Source organism: Pseudorasbora parva, unplaced genomic scaffold (assembly GCF_024679245.1).
Source record: "Pseudorasbora parva isolate DD20220531a unplaced genomic scaffold, ASM2467924v1 scaffold_33, whole genome shotgun sequence".
In the NCBI taxonomy this organism is placed as follows: domain Eukaryota; kingdom Metazoa; phylum Chordata; class Actinopteri; order Cypriniformes; family Gobionidae; genus Pseudorasbora; species Pseudorasbora parva.
The window spans coordinates 252,100-267,360 of NW_027125104.1; the positions used below are offsets into that span (position 1 = coordinate 252,100).

Genomic DNA, 15,261 nt, shown 5'->3' on the forward strand with positions numbered 1-15,261 from the left:
ATGGAAAGTGCCCAAGGGAGGGGTGTTGGGAAGAAGAGACAATAAAACATACTTTTTGGGAGTGTGGGTTTGCACAGAGGGTGTGGGGGAGGGGAAAGAGGGTGTTAGGGGTGATCTCAGGAAATTTTAAGGTGTCGGGGGAGAATGTAATCGGTGGAATAAGAAGTAAGAAGGGGGAAGGGAAAGTGGCTTATATGCTGTGGTTAATAATAAGTTTGGTCAAAAAAGGACTTTGGGAGGAAAGACAGGGAATATGTAGGGGGAAAGGGAAAAGGTCAGAAGAAGGGGTAATACGGGGAGTGGAGTATGAAGTAAGGGCAAGGATTAGGTGGGATATACAAAGATGGGGGAAACATGCAGCTAAAGAGAGGTGGAAAGGGTTGTTTGGGTTATATGATGACGAATGGAAAGAGAATGAGATGAGATAATATGTGTATGTAATTTTGAGTTGTATGTGAATAAAAAAAAAAAAAAAAAAAAAAAAAAAAAAAAAAATCTGTTCTTATCAGTTTAATATCTGATACGTCCCCTATCCGGGGACTGCATATTAAATTGATTTTTGGCACATGGAGCCGGAACCGGGGCTTGCTCCGTCCACTCCACGCATCGACCTGGTATTGCAGTGCCTTTTTGGGGACTGCGAATTGTTGTGACTAATAGAAGAACCAACAACACCACTGGAATTTTGTCAGAGAATACAGAAATACGCAGGAAGCGCATACAGAATGACGATGAGGTGACCGTTGACGATGACCGTGCCACAGAGAAAGCAGCAAGCTGCGGTCATATGAGCATAGGGAAAAAAGAAGAACAAAAGCGTCGGTTGCCGGCCGGCTGACTCATCACCGTCACAGCACGTTTTTTGATGTCCCTCTTATTTGAGAGTCTTTACCAACGAGCTGATGAGTCGAATCAGGGGTTTGTGTTGGATGGATTAGGGACACCTGATTCAAATCAAGGTCAGGCACGCACGCACGCAGCAGTCAAGCAATGGAAGGTGCCCCGTCCTTCCTTTTCTTGGGGGAGGGGAAGGTCACCGTGTTTGAGGATGGCGAAGGGGGATAGGGCGCCTCTGCCTGGAGGCCAGGCAACTCATACTTACCTGGCAGGGGAGACACCATGATCAGGAAGGTGGTTCACCCAGGGCGAGGCTCGGCCATTGCACTCCGGTTGTGCTGACCCCTGCGAATTCCCCAAATGTGGGAATCTCGACTGCATAATTTATGGTAGTGGGGGACTGCGTTCGCGCTCTCCCCTGTACACACTGGTTAAAAGCAGATAGCGTGGAGGGAAAAAGCGTGCGGTTCTTGACGCTTGTGGCGCCGCCCACTGCCCCAAAGGGTGAAGTTGCACCAGTTTTGTTATGTTTCTGTCTCTTTCTGCTGTGTCAGCCAGTGACCCGGAGAGTTCAGAGAACTGAACTGCGTCTGTTTTCATCGAGGTTGTCGAAACCTGCGACCGGTTTGCCGAATGTGGTTTTTCCCACAAACTTTGATATTCAACGGACGAGTTGATTGACAGCAGTGGTCCCAAAGGCAAAGTTGTTCGGATGGAGGTTTTCTGTCGTATGGTACGACTGTCTCGTGCGCGTGCTGTGAAAAAGCACGCGACATACGTTCGCCTATAGCCGCTCTCATGTTGTTGCTTTTTCATTTTAAAGCGCCACTAGGTGGCCATTCACCGCGTCCTTTCTCGCCTGACCCCAGACTGAGCCCGTGCACGGGTGTACCGGCTTGGGTGAAATTGTCTCGTTCCGTCCAAGAGCTATAGCCGTTCTAGCAGACCCCGCCTCGCCCAGCCCGTAGGTTTCGGCCTGCCGCCGCCAAGCTGAATCGAAATTCCCACTTTTTTTCCGATCTGGACAGACAGTCAGACTCCAGAGAATCTTTCTGCACTGGTTTGGGCCAGATCGGGCAAAAGACCTAGGACTAGTGTGCAAAAGTAGGTTTTTCACAAAATCCCAAATACCCGAAAATTTCGCCAGCGCAACCTTCGAATCCGAGGCATGCGTCTCGCTCGGCTCGAGCCAAGGATTCCGATGATATAAGACACTTGGTTCTGCGGCGTGCGGTTTGGGAGCTACGAGCCATTTCGTACTTTCGGTGGCTGTAGCGCCACCGCCGGGCCCATCGGGGGGCCAGCCTTGGTGATGTTGTAGAGCGAGTGGCTAGTACCATCCCTCAAAGTTTCAGGTCTCTACGACGTACGGCCTTTGCCAACCCTCCCCCCCCTCACCGCTTCCCAGATGGGCGTCGCCTTTGCCGGCTCCCCTGCCGCTGCGTCATTGTGTCATCGCTTCTCGGCCTTTTGGCTAAGATCAAGTGTAGTATCTGTTCTTATCAGTTTAATATCTGATACGTCCCCTATCCGGGGACTGCATATTAAATTGATTTTTGGCACATGGAGCCGGAACCGGGGCTTGCTCCGTCCACTCCACGCATCGACCTGGTATTGCAGTGCCTCCAGGAACGGTGTGCTTCCCCTTTTTGGGGACTGCGAATTGTTGTGACTAATAGAAGAACCAACAACACCACTGGAATTTTGTCAGAGAATACAGAAATACGCAGGAAGCGCATACAGAATGACGATGAGGTGACCGTTGACGATGACCGTGCCACAGAGAAAGCAGCAAGCTGCGGTCATATGAGCATAGGGAAAAAAGAAGAACAAAAGCGTCGGTTGCCGGCCGGCTGACTCATCACCGTCACAGCACGTTTTTTGATGTCCCTCTTATTTGAGAGTCTTTACCAACGAGCTGATGAGTCGAATCGGGGGTTTGTGTTGGATGGATTAGGGACACCTGATTCAAATCAAGGTCAGGCACGCACGCACGCAGCAGTCAAGCAATGGAAGGTGCCCCGTCCTTCCTTTTCTTGGGGGAGGGGAAGGTCACCGTGTTTGAGGGTGGCGAAGGGGGATAGGGCGCCTCTGCCTGGAGGCCAGGCAACTCATACTTACCTGGCAGGGGAGACACCATGATCAGGAAGGTGGTTCACCCAGGGCGAGGCTCGGCCATTGCACTCCGGTTGTGCTGACCCCTGCGAATTCCCCAAATGTGGGAATCTCGACTGCATAATTTATGGTAGTGGGGGACTGCGTTCGCGCTCTCCCCTGTACACACTGGTTAAAAGCAGATAGCGTGGAGGGAAAAAGCGTGCGGTTCTTGACGCTTGTGGCGCCGCCCACTGCCCCAAAGGGTGAAGTTGCACCAGTTTTGTTATGTTTCTGTCTCTTTCTGCTGTGTCAGCCAGTGACCCGGAGAGTTCAGAGAACTGAACTGCGTCTGTTTTCATCGAGGTTGTCGAAACCTGCGACCGGTTTGCCGAATGTGGTTTTTCCCACAAACTTTGATATTCAACGGACGAGTTGATTGACAGCAGTGGTCCCAAAGGCAAAGTTGTTCGGATGGAGGTTTTCTGTCGTATGGTACGACTGTCTCGTGCGCGTGCTGTGAAAAAGCATGCGACATACGTTCGCCTATAGCCGCTCTCATGTTGTTGCTTTTTCATTTTAAAGCGCCACTAGGTGGCCATTCACCGCGTCCTTTCTCGCCTGACCCCAGACTGAGCCCGTGCACGGGTGTACCGGCTTGGGTGAAATTGTCTCGTTCCGTCCAAGAGCTATAGCCGTTCTAGCAGACCCCGCCTCGCCCAGCCCGTAGGTTTCGGCCTGCCGCCGCCAAGCTGAATCGAAATTCCCACTTTTTTTCCGATCTGGACGGACAGTCAGACTCCAGAGAATCTTTCTGCACTGGTTTGGGCCAGATCGGGCAAAAGACCTAGGACTAGTGTGCAAAAGTAGGTTTTTCACAAAATCCCAAATACCCGAAAATTTCGCCAGCGCAACCTTCGAATCCGAGGCATGCGTCTCGCTCGGCTCGAGCCAAGGATTCCGATGATATAAGACACTTGGTTCTGCGGCGTGCGGTTTGGGAGCTACGAGCCATTTCGTACTTTCGGTGGCTGTAGCGCCACCGCCGGGCCCATCGGGGGGCCAGCCTTGGTGATGTTGTAGAGCGAGTGGCTAGTACCATCCCTCAAAGTTTCAGGTCTCTACGACGTACGGCCTTTGCCAACCCTCCCCCCCCTCACCGCTTCCCAGATGGGCGTCGCCTTTGCCGGCTCCCCTGCCGCTGCGTCATTGTGTCATCGCTTCTCGGCCTTTTGGCTAAGATCAAGTGTAGTATCTGTTCTTATCAGTTTAATATCTGATACGTCCCCTATCCGGGGACTGCATATTAAATTGATTTTTGGCACATGGAGCCGGAACCGGGGCTTGCTCCGTCCACTCCACGCATCGACCTGGTATTGCAGTGCCTCCAGGAACGGTGTGCTTCCCCTTTTTGGGGACTGCGAATTGTTGTGACTAATAGAAGAACCAACAACACCACTGGAATTTTGTCAGAGAATACAGAAATACGCAGGAAGCGCATACAGAATGACGATGAGGTGACCGTTGACGATGACCGTGCCACAGAGAAAGCAGCAAGCTGCGGTCATATGAGCATAGGGAAAAAAGAAGAACAAAAGCGTCGGTTGCCGGCCGGCTGACTCATCACCGTCACAGCACGTTTTTTGATGTCCCTCTTATTTGAGAGTCTTTACCAACGAGCTGATGAGTCGAATCGGGGGTTTGTGTTGGATGGATTAGGGACACCTGATTCAAATCAAGGTCAGGCACGCACGCACGCAGCAGTCAAGCAATGGAAGGTGCCCCGTCCTTCCTTTTCTTGGGGGAGGGGAAGGTCACCGTGTTTGAGGGTGGCGAAGGGGGATAGGGCGCCTCTGCCTGGAGGCCAGGCAACTCATACTTACCTGGCAGGGGAGACACCATGATCAGGAAGGTGGTTCACCCAGGGCGAGGCTCGGCCATTGCACTCCGGTTGTGCTGACCCCTGCGAATTCCCCAAATGTGGGAATCTCGACTGCATAATTTATGGTAGTGGGGGACTGCGTTCGCGCTCTCCCCTGTACACACTGGTTAAAAGCAGATAGCGTGGAGGGAAAAAGCGTGCGGTTCTTGACGCTTGTGGCGCCGCCCACTGCCCCAAAGGGTGAAGTTGCACCAGTTTTGTTATGTTTCTGTCTCTTTCTGCTGTGTCAGCCAGTGACCCGGAGAGTTCAGAGAACTGAACTGCGTCTGTTTTCATCGAGGTTGTCGAAACCTGCGACCGGTTTGCCGAATGTGGTTTTTCCCACAAACTTTGATATTCAACGGACGAGTTGATTGACAGCAGTGGTCCCAAAGGCAAAGTTGTTCGGATGGAGGTTTTCTGTCGTATGGTACGACTGTCTCGTGCGCGTGCTGTGAAAAAGCACGCGACATACGTTCGCCTATAGCCGCTCTCATGTTGTTGCTTTTTCATTTTAAAGCGCCACTAGGTGGCCATTCACCGCGTCCTTTCTCGCCTGACCCCAGACTGAGCCCGTGCACGGGTGTACCGGCTTGGGTGAAATTGTCTCGTTCCGTCCAAGAGCTATAGCCGTTCTAGCAGACCCCGCCTCGCCCAGCCCGTAGGTTTCGGCCTGCCGCCGCCAAGCTGAATCGAAATTCCCACTTTTTTTCCGATCTGGACGGACAGTCAGACTCCAGAGAATCTTTCTGCACTGGTTTGGGCCAGATCGGGCAAAAGACCTAGGACTAGTGTGCAAAAGTAGGTTTTTCACAAAATCCCAAATACCCGAAAATTTCGCCAGCGCAACCTTCGAATCCGAGGCATGCGTCTCGCTCGGCTCGAGCCAAGGATTCCGATGATATAAGACACTTGGTTCTGCGGCGTGCGGTTTGGGAGCTACGAGCCATTTCGTACTTTCGGTGGCTGTAGCGCCACCGCCGGGCCCATCGGGGGGCCAGCCTTGGTGATGTTGTAGAGCGAGTGGCTAGTACCATCCCTCAAAGTTTCAGGTCTCTACGACGTACGGCCTTTGCCAACCCTCCCCCCCCTCACCGCTTCCCAGATGGGCGTCGCCTTTGCCGGCTCCCCTGCCGCTGCGTCATTGTGTCATCGCTTCTCGGCCTTTTGGCTAAGATCAAGTGTAGTATCTGTTCTTATCAGTTTAATATCTGATACGTCCCCTATCCGGGGACTGCATATTAAATTGATTTTTGGCACATGGAGCCGGAACCGGGGCTTTCTCCGTCCACTCCACGCATCGACCTGGTATTGCAGTGCCTCCAGGAACGGTGTGCTTCCCCTTTTTGGGGACTGCGAATTGTTGTGACTAATAGAAGAACCAACAACACCACTGGAATTTTGTCAGAGAATACAGAAATACGCAGGAAGCGCATACAGAATGACGATGAGGTGACCGTTGACGATGACCGTGCCACAGAGAAAGCAGCAAGCTGCGGTCATATGAGCATAGGGAAAAAAGAAGAACAAAAGCGTCGGTTGCCGGCCGGCTGACTCATCACCGTCACAGCACGTTTTTTGATGTCCCTCTTATTTGAGAGTCTTTACCAACGAGCTGATGAGTCGAATCGGGGGTTTGTGTTGGATGGATTAGGGACACCTGATTCAAATCAAGGTCAGGCACGCACGCACGCAGCAGTCAAGCAATGGAAGGTGCCCCGTCCTTCCTTTTCTTGGGGGAGGGGAAGGTCACCGTGTTTGAGGATGGCGAAGGGGGATAGGGCGCCTCTGCCTGGAGGCCAGGCAACTCATACTTACCTGGCAGGGGAGACACCATGATCAGGAAGGTGGTTCACCCAGGGCGAGGCTCGGCCATTGCACTCCGGTTGTGCTGACCCCTGCGAATTCCCCAAATGTGGGAATCTCGACTGCATAATTTATGGTAGTGGGGGACTGCGTTCGCGCTCTCCCCTGTACACACTGGTTAAAAGCAGATAGCGTGGAGGGAAAAAGCGTGCGGTTCTTGACGCTTGTGGCGCCGCCCACTGCCCCAAAGGGTGAAGTTGCACCAGTTTTGTTATGTTTCTGTCTTTCTGCTGTGTCAGCCAGTGACCCGGAGAGTTCAGAGAACTGAACTGCGTCTGTTTTCATCGAGGTTGTCGAAACCTGCGACCGGTTTGCCGAATGTGGTTTTTCCCACAAACTTTGATATTCAACGGACGAGTTGATTGACAGCAGTGGTCCCAAAGGCAAAGTTGTTCGGATGGAGGTTTTCTGTCGTATGGTACGACTGTCTCGTGCGCGTGCTGTGAAAAAGCACGCGACATACGTTCGCCTATAGCCGCTCTCATGTTGTTGCTTTTTCATTTTAAAGCGCCACTAGGTGGCCATTCACCGCGTCCTTTCTCGCCTGACCCCAGACTGAGCCCGTGCACGGGTGTACCGGCTTGGGTGAAATTGTCTCGTTCCGTCCAAGAGCTATAGCCGTTCTAGCAGACCCCGCCTCGCCCAGCCCGTAGGTTTCGGCCTGCCGCCGCCAAGCTGAATCGAAATTCCCACTTTTTTTCCGATCTGGACGGACAGTCAGACTCCAGAGAATCTTTCTGCACTGGTTTGGGCCAGATCGGGCAAAAGACCTAGGACTAGTGTGCAAAAGTAGGTTTTTCACAAAATCCCAAATACCCGAAAATTTCGCCAGCGCAACCTTCGAATCCGAGGCATGCGTCTCGCTCGGCTCGAGCCAAGGATTCCGATGATATAAGACACTTGGTTCTGCGGCGTGCGGTTTGGGAGCTACGAGCCATTTCGTACTTTCGGTGGCTGTAGCGCCACCGCCGGGCCCATCGGGGGGCCAGCCTTGGTGATGTTGTAGAGCGAGTGGCTAGTACCATCCCTCAAAGTTTCAGGTCTCTACGACGTACGGCCTTTGCCAACCCTCCCCCCCCTCACCGCTTCCCAGATGGGCGTCGCCTTTGCCGGCTCCCCTGCCGCTGCGTCATTGTGTCATCGCTTCTCGGCCTTTTGGCTAAGATCAAGTGTAGTATCTGTTCTTATCAGTTTAATATCTGATACGTCCCCTATCCGGGGACTGCATATTAAATTGATTTTTGGCACATGGAGCCGGAACCGGGGCTTGCTCCGTCCACTTCACGCATCGACCTGGTATTGCAGTGCCTCCAGGAACGGTGTGCTTCCCCTTTTTGGGGACTGCGAATTGTTGTGACTAATAGAAGAACCAACAACACCACTGGAATTTTGTCAGAGAATACAGAAATACGCAGGAAGCGCATACAGAATGACGATGAGGTGACCGTTGACGATGACCGTGCCACAGAGAAAGCAGCAAGCTGCGGTCATATGAGCATAGGGAAAAAAGAAGAACAAAAGCGTCGGTTGCCGGCCGGCTGACTCATCACCGTCACAGCACGTTTTTTGATGTCCCTCTTATTTGAGAGTCTTTACCAACGAGCTGATGAGTCGAATCGGGGGTTTGTGTTGGATGGATTAGGGACACCTGATTCAAATCAAGGTCAGGCACGCACGCACGCAGCAGTCAAGCAATGGAAGGTGCCCCGTCCTTCCTTTTCTTGGGGGAGGGGAAGGTCACCGTGTTTGAGGGTGGCGAAGGGGGATAGGGCGCCTCTGCCTGGAGGCCAGGCAACTCATACTTACCTGGCAGGGGAGACACCATGATCAGGAAGGTGGTTCACCCAGGGCGAGGCTCGGCCATTGCACTCCGGTTGTGCTGACCCCTGCGAATTCCCCAAATGTGGGAATCTCGACTGCATAATTTATGGTAGTGGGGGACTGCGTTCGCGCTCTCCCCTGTACACACTGGTTAAAAGCAGATAGCGTGGAGGGAAAAAGCGTGCGGTTCTTGACGCTTGTGGCGCCGCCCACTGCCCCAAAGGGTGAAGTTGCACCAGTTTTGTTATGTTTCTGTCTCTTTCTGCTGTGTCAGCCAGTGACCCGGAGAGTTCAGAGAACTGAACTGCGTCTGTTTTCATCGAGGTTGTCGAAACCTGCGACCGGTTTGCCGAATGTGGTTTTTCCCACAAACTTTGATATTCAACGGACGAGTTGATTGACAGCAGTGGTCCCAAAGGCAAAGTTGTTCGGATGGAGGTTTTCTGTCGTATGGTACGACTGTCTCGTGCGCGTGCTGTGAAAAAGCACGCGACATACGTTCGCCTATAGCCGCTCTCATGTTGTTGCTTTTTCATTTTAAAGCGCCACTAGGTGGCCATTCACCGCGTCCTTTCTCGCCTGACCCCAGACTGAGCCCGTGCACGGGTGTACCGGCTTGGGTGAAATTGTCTCGTTCCGTCCAAGAGCTATAGCCGTTCTAGCAGACCCCGCCTCGCCCAGCCCGTAGGTTTCGGCCTGCCGCCGCCAAGCTGAATCGAAATTCCCACTTTTTTTCCGATCTGGACGGACAGTCAGACTCCAGAGAATCTTTCTGCACTGGTTTGGGCCAGATCGGGCAAAAGACCTAGGACTAGTGTGCAAAAGTAGGTTTTTCACAAAATCCCAAATACCCGAAAATTTCGCCAGCGCAACCTTCGAATCCGAGGCATGCGTCTCGCTCGGCTCGAGCCAAGGATTCCGATGATATAAGACACTTGGTTCTGCGGCGTGCGGTTTGGGAGCTACGAGCCATTTCGTACTTTCGGTGGCTGTAGCGCCACCGCCGGGCCCATCGGGGGGCCAGCCTTGGTGATGTTGTAGAGCGAGTGGCTAGTACCATCCCTCAAAGTTTCAGGTCTCTACGACGTACGGCCTTTGCCAACCCTCCCCCCCCTCACCGCTTCCCAGATGGGCGTCGCCTTTGCCGGCTCCCCTGCCGCTGCGTCATTGTGTCATCGCTTCTCGGCCTTTTGGCTAAGATCAAGTGTAGTATCTGTTCTTATCAGTTTAATATCTGATACGTCCCCTATCCGGGGACTGCATATTAAATTGATTTTTGGCACATGGAGCCGGAACCGGGGCTTGCTCCGTCCACTTCACGCATCGACCTGGTATTGCAGTGCCTCCAGGAACGGTGTGCTTCCCCTTTTTGGGGACTGCGAATTGTTGTGACTAATAGAAGAACCAACAACACCACTGGAATTTTGTCAGAGAATACAGAAATACGCAGGAAGCGCATACAGAATGACGATGAGGTGACCGTTGACGATGACCGTGCCACAGAGAAAGCAGCAAGCTGCGGTCATATGAGCATAGGGAAAAAAGAAGAACAAAAGCGTCGGTTGCCGGCCGGCTGACTCATCACCGTCACAGCACGTTTTTTGATGTCCCTCTTATTTGAGAGTCTTTACCAACGAGCTGATGAGTCGAATCGGGGGTTTGTGTTGGATGGATTAGGGACACCTGATTCAAATCAAGGTCAGGCACGCACGCACGCAGCAGTCAAGCAATGGAAGGTGCCCCGTCCTTCCTTTTCTTGGGGGAGGGGAAGGTCACCGTGTTTGAGGGTGGCGAAGGGGGATAGGGCGCCTCTGCCTGGAGGCCAGGCAACTCATACTTACCTGGCAGGGGAGACACCATGATCAGGAAGGTGGTTCACCCAGGGCGAGGCTCGGCCATTGCACTCCGGTTGTGCTGACCCCTGCGAATTCCCCAAATGTGGGAATCTCGACTGCATAATTTATGGTAGTGGGGGACTGCGTTCGCGCTCTCCCCTGTACACACTGGTTAAAAGCAGATAGCGTGGAGGGAAAAAGCGTGCGGTTCTTGACGCTTGTGGCGCCGCCCACTGCCCCAAAGGGTGAAGTTGCACCAGTTTTGTTATGTTTCTGTCTCTTTCTGCTGTGTCAGCCAGTGACCCGGAGAGTTCAGAGAACTGAACTGCGTCTGTTTTCATCGAGGTTGTCGAAACCTGCGACCGGTTTGCCGAATGTGGTTTTTCCCACAAACTTTGATATTCAACGGACGAGTTGATTGACAGCAGTGGTCCCAAAGGCAAAGTTGTTCGGATGGAGGTTTTCTGTCGTATGGTACGACTGTCTCGTGCGCGTGCTGTGAAAAAGCACGCGACATACGTTCGCCTATAGCCGCTCTCATGTTGTTGCTTTTTCATTTTAAAGCGCCACTAGGTGGCCATTCACCGCGTCCTTTCTCGCCTGACCCCAGACTGAGCCCGTGCACGGGTGTACCGGCTTGGGTGAAATTGTCTCGTTCCGTCCAAGAGCTATAGCCGTTCTAGCAGACCCCGCCTCGCCCAGCCCGTAGGTTTCGGCCTGCCGCCGCCAAGCTGAATCGAAATTCCCACTTTTTTTCCGATCTGGACGGACAGTCAGACTCCAGAGAATCTTTCTGCACTGGTTTGGGCCAGATCGGGCAAAAGACCTAGGACTAGTGTGCAAAAGTAGGTTTTTCACAAAATCCCAAATACCCGAAAATTTCGCCAGCGCAACCTTCGAATCCGAGGCATGCGTCTCGCTCGGCTCGAGCCAAGGATTCCGATGATATAAGACACTTGGTTCTGCGGCGTGCGGTTTGGGAGCTACGAGCCATTTCGTACTTTCGGTGGCTGTAGCGCCACCGCCGGGCCCATCGGGGGGCCAGCCTTGGTGATGTTGTAGAGCGAGTGGCTAGTACCATCCCTCAAAGTTTCAGGTCTCTACGACGTACGGCCTTTGCCAACCCTCCCCCCCCTCACCGCTTCCCAGATGGGCGTCGCCTTTGCCGGCTCCCCTGCCGCTGCGTCATTGTGTCATCGCTTCTCGGCCTTTTGGCTAAGATCAAGTGTAGTATCTGTTCTTATCAGTTTAATATCTGATACGTCCCCTATCCGGGGACTGCATATTAAATTGATTTTTGGCACATGGAGCCGGAACCGGGGCTTGCTCCGTCCACTCCACGCATCGACCTGGTATTGCAGTGCCTCCAGGAACGGTGTGCTTCCCCTTTTTGGGGACTGCGAATTGTTGTGACTAATAGAAGAACCAACAACACCACTGGAATTTTGTCAGAGAATACAGAAATACGCAGGAAGCGCATACAGAATGACGATGAGGTGACCGTTGACGATGACCGTGCCACAGAGAAAGCAGCAAGCTGCGGTCATATGAGCATAGGGAAAAAAGAAGAACAAAAGCGTCGGTTGCCGGCCGGCTGACTCATCACCGTCACAGCACGTTTTTTGATGTCCCTCTTATTTGAGAGTCTTTACCAACGAGCTGATGAGTCGAATCGGGGGTTTGTGTTGGATGGATTAGGGACACCTGATTCAAATCAAGGTCAGGCACGCACGCACGCAGCAGTCAAGCAATGGAAGGTGCCCCGTCCTTCCTTTTCTTGGGGGAGGGGAAGGTCACCGTGTTTGAGGGTGGCGAAGGGGGATAGGGCGCCTCTGCCTGGAGGCCAGGCAACTCATACTTACCTGGCAGGGGAGACACCATGATCAGGAAGGTGGTTCACCCAGGGCGAGGCTCGGCCATTGCACTCCGGTTGTGCTGACCCCTGCGAATTCCCCAAATGTGGGAATCTCGACTGCATAATTTATGGTAGTGGGGGACTGCGTTCGCGCTCTCCCCTGTACACACTGGTTAAAAGCAGATAGCGTGGAGGGAAAAAGCGTGCGGTTCTTGACGCTTGTGGCGCCGCCCACTGCCCCAAAGGGTGAAGTTGCACCAGTTTTGTTATGTTTCTGTCTCTTTCTGCTGTGTCAGCCAGTGACCCGGAGAGTTCAGAGAACTGAACTGCGTCTGTTTTCATCGAGGTTGTCGAAACCTGCGACCGGTTTGCCGAATGTGGTTTTTCCCACAAACTTTGATATTCAACGGACGAGTTGATTGACAGCAGTGGTCCCAAAGGCAAAGTTGTTCGGATGGAGGTTTTCTGTCGTATGGTACGACTGTCTCGTGCGCGTGCTGTGAAAAAGCACGCGACATACGTTCGCCTATAGCCGCTCTCATGTTGTTGCTTTTTCATTTTAAAGCGCCACTAGGTGGCCATTCACCGCGTCCTTTCTCGCCTGACCCCAGACTGAGCCCGTGCACGGGTGTACCGGCTTGGGTGAAATTGTCTCGTTCCGTCCAAGAGCTATAGCCGTTCTAGCAGACCCCGCCTCGCCCAGCCCGTAGGTTTCGGCCTGCCGCCGCCAAGCTGAATCGAAATTCCCACTTTTTTTCCGATCTGGACGGACAGTCAGACTCCAGAGAATCTTTCTGCACTGGTTTGGGCCAGATCGGGCAAAAGACCTAGGACTAGTGTGCAAAAGTAGGTTTTTCACAAAATCCCAAATACCCGAAAATTTCGCCAGCGCAACCTTCGAATCCGAGGCATGCGTCTCGCTCGGCTCGAGCCAAGGATTCCGATGATATAAGACACTTGGTTCTGCGGCGTGCGGTTTGGGAGCTACGAGCCATTTCGTACTTTCGGTGGCTGTAGCGCCACCGCCGGGCCCATCGGGGGGCCAGCCTTGGTGATGTTGTAGAGCGAGTGGCTAGTACCATCCCTCAAAGTTTCAGGTCTCTACGACGTACGGCCTTTGCCAACCCTCCCCCCCCTCACCGCTTCCCAGATGGGCGTCGCCTTTGCCGGCTCCCCTGCCGCTGCGTCATTGTGTCATCGCTTCTCGGCCTTTTGGCTAAGATCAAGTGTAGTATCTGTTCTTATCAGTTTAATATCTGATACGTCCCCTATCCGGGGACTGCATATTAAATTGATTTTTGGCACATGGAGCCGGAACCGGGGCTTGCTCCGTCCACTCCACGCATCGACCTGGTATTGCAGTGCCTCCAGGAACGGTGTGCTTCCCCTTTTTGGGGACTGCGAATTGTTGTGACTAATAGAAGAACCAACAACACCACTGGAATTTTGTCAGAGAATACAGAAATACGCAGGAAGCGCATACAGAATGACGATGAGGTGACCGTTGACGATGACCGTGCCACAGAGAAAGCAGCAAGCTGCGGTCATATGAGCATAGGGAAAAAAGAAGAACAAAAGCGTCGGTTGCCGGCCGGCTGACTCATCACCGTCACAGCACGTTTTTTGATGTCCCTCTTATTTGAGAGTCTTTACCAACGAGCTGATGAGTCGAATCGGGGGTTTGTGTTGGATGGATTAGGGACACCTGATTCAAATCAAGGTCAGGCACGCACGCACGCAGCAGTCAAGCAATGGAAGGTGCCCCGTCCTTCCTTTTCTTGGGGGAGGGGAAGGTCACCGTGTTTGAGGGTGGCGAAGGGGGATAGGGCGCCTCTGCCTGGAGGCCAGGCAACTCATACTTACCTGGCAGGGGAGACACCATGATCAGGAAGGTGGTTCACCCAGGGCGAGGCTCGGCCATTGCACTCCGGTTGTGCTGACCCCTGCGAATTCCCCAAATGTGGGAATCTCGACTGCATAATTTATGGTAGTGGGGGACTGCGTTCGCGCTCTCCCCTGTACACACTGGTTAAAAGCAGATAGCGTGGAGGGAAAAAGCGTGCGGTTCTTGACGCTTGTGGCGCCGCCCACTGCCCCAAAGGGTGAAGTTGCACCAGTTTTGTTATGTTTCTGTCTCTTTCTGCTGTGTCAGCCAGTGACCCGGAGAGTTCAGAGAACTGAACTGCGTCTGTTTTCATCGAGGTTGTCGAAACCTGCGACCGGTTTGCCGAATGTGGTTTTTCCCACAAACTTTGATATTCAACGGACGAGTTGATTGACAGCAGTGGTCCCAAAGGCAAAGTTGTTCGGATGGAGGTTTTCTGTCGTATGGTACGACTGTCTCGTGCGCGTGCTGTGAAAAAGCACGCGACATACGTTCGCCTATAGCCGCTCTCATGTTGTTGCTTTTTCATTTTAAAGCGCCACTAGGTGGCCATTCACCGCGTCCTTTCTCGCCTGACCCCAGACTGAGCCCGTGCATGGGTGTACCGGCTTGGGTGAAATTGTCTCGTTCCGTCCAAGAGCTATAGCCGTTCTAGCAGAGCCCGCCTCGCCCAGCCCGTAGGTTTCGGCCTGCCGCCGCCAAGCTGAATCGAAATTCCCACTTTTTTTAGACTCCAGAGAATCTTTCTGCACTGGTTTGGGCCAGATCGGGCAAAAGACCTAGGACTAGTGTGCAAAAGTAGGTTTTTCACAAAATCCCAAATACCCGAAAATTTTGCCAGCGCAACCTTCGAATCCGAGGCATGCGTCTCGCTCGGCTCGAGCCAAGGATTCCGATGATATAAGACACTTGGTTCTGCGGCGTGCGGTTTGGGAGCTACGAGCCATTTCGTACTTTCGGTGGCTGTAGCGCCACCGCCGGGCCCATCGGGGGGCCAGCCTTGGTGATGTTGTAGAGCGAGTGGCTAGTACCATCCCTCAAAGTTTCAGGTCTCTACGACGTACGGCCTTTGCCAACCCTCCCCCCCCTCACCGCTTCCCAGATGGGCGTCGCCTTTGCCGGCTCCCCTGCCGCTGCGTCATTGTGT

The 15,261-nt window shown here is 53.2% G+C and overlaps 15 non-coding genes and 1 pseudogene across 15 annotated transcripts; all 16 read left to right on the forward strand.

The window, feature by feature from the left end:
* The first annotated feature begins 435 nt into the window (after positions 1 to 435).
* On the forward strand, positions 436 to 650 carry LOC137066931 (U2 spliceosomal RNA; annotated as a pseudogene).
* A 444-nt stretch (positions 651 to 1,094) lies between these two features.
* Positions 1,095 to 1,258, forward strand: LOC137066949 (U1 spliceosomal RNA). The gene has a single exon (XR_010902785.1). It is a non-coding gene; the product is annotated as a U1 spliceosomal RNA (small nuclear RNA).
* A 1,033-nt stretch (positions 1,259 to 2,291) lies between these two features.
* LOC137066512 (U2 spliceosomal RNA) lies at positions 2,292 to 2,482 on the forward strand. The gene has a single exon (XR_010902426.1). It is a non-coding gene; the product is annotated as a U2 spliceosomal RNA (small nuclear RNA).
* A 468-nt stretch (positions 2,483 to 2,950) lies between these two features.
* Positions 2,951 to 3,114, forward strand: LOC137066950 (U1 spliceosomal RNA). The gene has a single exon (XR_010902786.1). It is a non-coding gene; the product is annotated as a U1 spliceosomal RNA (small nuclear RNA).
* A 1,033-nt stretch (positions 3,115 to 4,147) lies between these two features.
* Positions 4,148 to 4,338, forward strand: LOC137066513 (U2 spliceosomal RNA). Its single transcript, XR_010902427.1, has one exon. It is a non-coding gene; the product is annotated as a U2 spliceosomal RNA (small nuclear RNA).
* Positions 4,339 to 4,806: 468 nt separating this feature from the next.
* On the forward strand, positions 4,807 to 4,970 carry LOC137066951 (U1 spliceosomal RNA). The gene has a single exon (XR_010902787.1). It is a non-coding gene; the product is annotated as a U1 spliceosomal RNA (small nuclear RNA).
* Positions 4,971 to 6,003: 1,033 nt separating this feature from the next.
* LOC137066853 (U2 spliceosomal RNA) lies at positions 6,004 to 6,194 on the forward strand. The gene has a single exon (XR_010902735.1). It is a non-coding gene; the product is annotated as a U2 spliceosomal RNA (small nuclear RNA).
* A 468-nt stretch (positions 6,195 to 6,662) lies between these two features.
* LOC137066952 (U1 spliceosomal RNA) lies at positions 6,663 to 6,826 on the forward strand. Its single transcript, XR_010902788.1, has one exon. It is a non-coding gene; the product is annotated as a U1 spliceosomal RNA (small nuclear RNA).
* Positions 6,827 to 7,857: 1,031 nt separating this feature from the next.
* LOC137066826 (U2 spliceosomal RNA) lies at positions 7,858 to 8,048 on the forward strand. Its single transcript, XR_010902710.1, has one exon. It is a non-coding gene; the product is annotated as a U2 spliceosomal RNA (small nuclear RNA).
* A 468-nt stretch (positions 8,049 to 8,516) lies between these two features.
* LOC137066953 (U1 spliceosomal RNA) lies at positions 8,517 to 8,680 on the forward strand. Its single transcript, XR_010902789.1, has one exon. It is a non-coding gene; the product is annotated as a U1 spliceosomal RNA (small nuclear RNA).
* Positions 8,681 to 9,713: 1,033 nt separating this feature from the next.
* On the forward strand, positions 9,714 to 9,904 carry LOC137066827 (U2 spliceosomal RNA). The gene has a single exon (XR_010902711.1). It is a non-coding gene; the product is annotated as a U2 spliceosomal RNA (small nuclear RNA).
* A 468-nt stretch (positions 9,905 to 10,372) lies between these two features.
* Positions 10,373 to 10,536, forward strand: LOC137066955 (U1 spliceosomal RNA). The gene has a single exon (XR_010902791.1). It is a non-coding gene; the product is annotated as a U1 spliceosomal RNA (small nuclear RNA).
* A 1,033-nt stretch (positions 10,537 to 11,569) lies between these two features.
* Positions 11,570 to 11,760, forward strand: LOC137066514 (U2 spliceosomal RNA). The gene has a single exon (XR_010902428.1). It is a non-coding gene; the product is annotated as a U2 spliceosomal RNA (small nuclear RNA).
* A 468-nt stretch (positions 11,761 to 12,228) lies between these two features.
* LOC137066958 (U1 spliceosomal RNA) lies at positions 12,229 to 12,392 on the forward strand. Its single transcript, XR_010902792.1, has one exon. It is a non-coding gene; the product is annotated as a U1 spliceosomal RNA (small nuclear RNA).
* A 1,033-nt stretch (positions 12,393 to 13,425) lies between these two features.
* On the forward strand, positions 13,426 to 13,616 carry LOC137066516 (U2 spliceosomal RNA). Its single transcript, XR_010902429.1, has one exon. It is a non-coding gene; the product is annotated as a U2 spliceosomal RNA (small nuclear RNA).
* A 468-nt stretch (positions 13,617 to 14,084) lies between these two features.
* Positions 14,085 to 14,248, forward strand: LOC137066959 (U1 spliceosomal RNA). Its single transcript, XR_010902793.1, has one exon. It is a non-coding gene; the product is annotated as a U1 spliceosomal RNA (small nuclear RNA).
* Positions 14,249 to 15,261: the final 1,013 nt, after the last annotated feature.